Here is a 4,957-nt window from a genome sequence, read left to right on the forward strand (position 1 = left end):
TTGATTTTGTTATTCAAAGTGCATTTACAAATATATATTCCATCAATAAAACTCAAATCTTTCTGACTTGATTTGATAAGAAATATTTTGTTATACATTAAATATATATTAAACCATTATTTTAACACACAAAAGTCATTGTAACTTTTTAGACAACCATCGTACACATCTTTTTTTCAAATTAAAAAGAAGTTCTTATTGTTCTTGAAAAGAAGACACTTAAAAGTACTATAAAGACCAACATGCTCCTGATTGCCATGAAATATATGGAGATGACGAATATTATTCAAAAGTAGCTCAAAAGCCCAGATAGAAATACAAAAATAGAAGCAGAGCAAACATGGACATTCAAAACATCAGAGTTGGGATCATGTGTTACGGAGAAGTTCCCTGCCGAACGGTCATACCCGCCGTGTGCTCCTTGACACAATTGGGAAATATCGAAAAATCCGTTTAAAATTTAGCGTGTAAATGATTGTCTATAATTATTATAAAATAAGTCAGCTACATGTAGAATTGGACTCGATGAATAATTGTATTCGCTGACAAGGTCAATGTATCGTCCAAAAGACTCACAAAAAGATGTCTGACTTTAAACGAGACTGGTGACATTTTTGTTTCATCAACTTGCTTGTCAAAATTTTACCTCGTTTTAAAACTGTAATGATGAATTATCAGCGAAATGAATAAAAAGAAGATAAAAAAAAATATCGACTAATGTTACCCAAACACTTTTTTTTATAGGTTTGTTAGTTAGGTTATGGCAACGTGACATTCAGACTGAAATGGACATTTATTTGATGATTCCTTGTTCCTTGTTCTCAATCAAAACAATTTAATCAGTGTAAACAATTTATTCTCAGATTTCCGTGTTTACTGGACGTCAATTGAGTGTTTTAAAAAAGCACCCGAGTATAAATAAGAGTAACGATATCAGTAACTTATACAGTAAGGAAAATGCAATTTCAGGTCTTACTTTTCCAACTCTTCTGTTTGCAATTACTTTATGTAACCAAGTCTAGTCATTTTCGGGGAGGCACAATAAGCTGGAAATCAACTGGAAATAGACACGAGGCGTGTTATTACACATGTTTTTGTTTACCTTTAATTCTAGCCTTTTTGTGTTCTTTTACAAACTTTTTTTTTCTTTTTCTTTATACTAAATTTATATTTTTTTATCAAATGTGTGGTACGTTTGATATGTTATTCTTAAATGGAATAAAGTGTAGCATAATTGTAAATGAATTGTATTCCAAAATATAGAATATGGTAGATGAAAGGATTGTGTTTTTTTCTGCTTACAGGTCCAGTTCTCCTTTCGACTTGGTTGGGCGTACGGGAGACGCCCGGGTTGCACCACTGCACGTATAGGACAACTTGTAACCGGAATGAGTACCACGTATTGGCGGTGTATCTCTGGTTGTGGTTCAGATATTAACCTCGACATTTACATAAATATACATTTCTAAGCCCAGGTCCATTCAAGGTTGAGTTAAATCTTTTTTTTTTCGATTGACTGTGCATCGTTAAAATAAACGTATCATCAAAAACGATTAGATGTAGTGAATTTTAAATAAGTGCCTATATTAATTTTGGTTGCTTTGATGCCCTGAAGGTTCACTGGTGGTGCATGAGTGACATTAAGTAATGGAGCCGGGGGTGATTGGTCTATTGGAACAATTGTTAATTTAAACCAAAGAAGTGATACTAAAAAACCGAATACTAGACCAATTACAACAGGAAAACCCATGTATATGTATGTACATATTTAAAATATCAAGACTAGAAACTATTAATCGGGGCATATGTGTTCTTTTAATAATAGTTTTCTTTGCATAGTTGTTATTTTCTTAATTTTATATTTAAATGAATTGCGCTATTCTTTTCTGACTAGAGTCCAATACAATTGTCAAAATGACATTCGGATACCTGTTGCTGATGCCGACGGGGATGACATTCGCTGTCGCTGGTCAAGTGGAACAGAATGTGTGTCTATATGTAATGCACTGCCAGCTGCTACTATTGATAGTGTAAGAATAATTCTTTTTAATGTTTGCATGTTTGAAATAAAGTCTAATGAATACAATGATTTTACCTGTACTGAATTTACAATAGAGAACCTGCACTATTAAATTTCCATCTAATCACACACAAAATGGGACCTTTGCTGTTGCCGTTACAATGGAAGATTTCCCGAAATCGACGATATCTATTGGAAGTACTGCGTACAGACCGAACACTCCAATATCTTCAGTTACATTACACGTAAACATAATACAACTTTATCTTATCAAACTGATTTTTGTCCTTTTTGACCGACAAAAGTGAAATTATTTGAACAAACCTTTTCAATTAGACAGCAAAATGTAGTTTAAGCACAATTTTAATTAAACTTATTTTTTAAATAGCTGATTTTCTAAACGTTCGAGATTTAACGCTTTTGATTTTCACTTTTAAAAACCGAATAATGCTTTCATGAAGAAAACTGCGTATGTACATAACAACCGTTCTTTTCACTTTCTTATTACAACGCCTCCACTTTCTGGTAGATGTAACGACAAACCAGTGTTTGTCAGCCCCACTCCAGCTGCTGGGTCAACCTTACAGACAAACATATTACAGGCCTTCCGTGTGTCCTTTTATGCTTCAGATAGTAGAAGGTATTTATTATTTTACTAATTATATGATTGAATAGTTTCCTTTTCTATGATATGCTAAGATCCAACAATAATAGGAAAATATTACGTTATATTGAACTGCATTTTACCTTCCAGGTCAGTACAAAGAATTATTGCAGGTCAATATAAGGAATAGCGTGACCTTCCATGTCAATATAAGGAATTATTGAAGGTCAATATTATTGGGGAATTGAACTTATATTAAGTAAATATTAGCACGAGTTGGCTGTTCAAATGCACGAGCTTCCGAATGCATATGAACAGCCGAAGTGTGCCAATATTTACTAAATAAATTTAAGTTCAATAACTCCTTTATTATATTGATAATTTTTTTCCACAGATTTTGTAATAATTATTCCAAAAAAACCCTAAAATTATTATTTAAGAATCGGTATCCAAATTAACGTCTGTCCTGTTAGCTTTCAATATATGGCATCATTCCGATGACCCTACCTAGCGAAATGATTTAGGTTTTAATGGGTCTAAAACGTACTATATTTTAATAAACAATTTCATTTTTGTGTGCAAAATAAACGCATCTTACCTAGATGCTACTTCCTTTCTTTAATTTAGCTCGGAGAAAGAGATGGTTTTCCTTTGACAAGTCTTCTCTAGGAGGTATTCCCCTTAGCCGCCATCATGAAGGGCAAAGCACTGAATTTTCCTCATTGAGCAATCAATTATAAACATGCATGCAAGAAATATATGGGGGAAAATATTTATAAATTAATAGTCTTTAAAAAACGTATCTCCGTAAGAAAAATAATGTAAGCTTTACCTCAGTTATCAACATTATGAATTGAACTCGGTTGAATAATGAAGGAATATGGGAGAGTTGCCCTACACAATGGCGGTCATGGGGAAAAACTCTCGCTTAAATTAGCTCAATGGAAAACCATTGACCAGACGACTTTTTTGTTTACAACGGGGCGTCCGGTATTGACCTCTCGTGTTCGGAATGTTTCGGGCATACTCATATACGTAATACAAAGTTAGCTTTCAATAAAACGTCAAGATGTTGATTTTTTCTCTTGATTTTTGGTAGTATTTTATTACAGACTATTTATTAGCTATATAATAAAAGGAATTATTTTTATTCCGTATTTCCTCTTACAATGTGTTCTTGTTGTAATTTTCGTTAAAATTTTCAAATAATTGATACATTAGCAAAGACAGTCTTTTAGGAATTCGCTATCATTTAATCATATAATGAAAAAAAATATAAAATTGCTGTTTATGGAGGTCAATACGATGATTTAGCTACATTCGCAGTACAATATTAATTTTGCCCTTTGGGCTCAGTGAATTTTGAACTCCTCATGTGTCTAAATCATCGTATTGACCTCCAAAACATCAATAATTGTATATGCATATTATTTCTAACAAATATATTTTCATTTACTGTCTTAATGTAAATAAAAATTGATTGCAATTGAAATGGATGACGCTTAGGAATAGAACATAATTTGAATGGATATTAAATGCATTTTATTACGAATCTGTGATTTAATTGGGGCATTCAAATAAAGCCATGTGAATTTCAGAGTAAGGATCAGATACCTAGGAGGAGTAAGTATCTTCTATTTTTATATTTGAATCTTTTAATCCATAACAGAATAACAAAGATGGACATCACTTCGCCTGCCGGTATGACTTGTACATCACTGCAGTCTGTCTCGTCCAGACCTGGAACATACTTTGTCAGCACTTCCTGGATACCTCAGCAGAACCAAGTAGGATCGCATATTGTTTGTGCTCTAGCCGAGGACACGTTTGGGTATTAAGCTTTAATGAATAGATTTCATCTGTCTGCAAAATAAAATTGAATATTTACTACAAAAATGAGTAAAAAAAAATAAGAAAACGTCTGTGTATTTTCTTGACATTTAAGTACTTGGCTGATCCTTCAATTATATTTTTGTTTAAATTATATAATTATCTCCTTCTTTAAATGGGCTAAACATACTTTATTTATAAATATATATATTTAATCAGATAAGAAAATCAATGAAAACTTTTGAAATTTGGCAGGAAAACCAGTGAATCAAGGTGCTTAAATATCAGCGTAAATGGTAAGTACATTAAATTTGGACTAATCTTTTTGGTCAAACATTTCGACTTGATTTTATAAGTTCTTAATAATGTATTATGGTTGCACGTGTATCAATCACAGACGTGAGTCCGTGTGTGAGTTCTCCTTGTACAAATGGTGGCACGTGTGTACGACAAGGAATCACTCAGAACTACAGGTGTAACTGTTTACCTGGCTACACGGGACA

At 32.7% G+C, this 4,957-nt stretch overlaps 1 pseudogene; it reads left to right on the plus strand.

Annotated features, from left to right (window-relative positions):
• The first annotated feature begins 957 nt into the window (after positions 1 to 957).
• On the plus strand, positions 958 to 4,953 carry LOC134241697 (integrin beta-like protein A; annotated as a pseudogene).
• The last annotated feature ends 4 nt before the right edge of the window (positions 4,954 to 4,957 follow it).

The sequence above is a fragment of the Saccostrea cucullata genome, unplaced genomic scaffold (genome assembly GCF_032062105.1).
Source record: "Saccostrea cucullata isolate Sc308-1 unplaced genomic scaffold, CSIRO_AGI_Scuc_v1 ctg20561, whole genome shotgun sequence".
NCBI classification, from domain to species: Eukaryota; Metazoa; Mollusca; class Bivalvia; order Ostreida; family Ostreidae; genus Saccostrea; species Saccostrea cuccullata.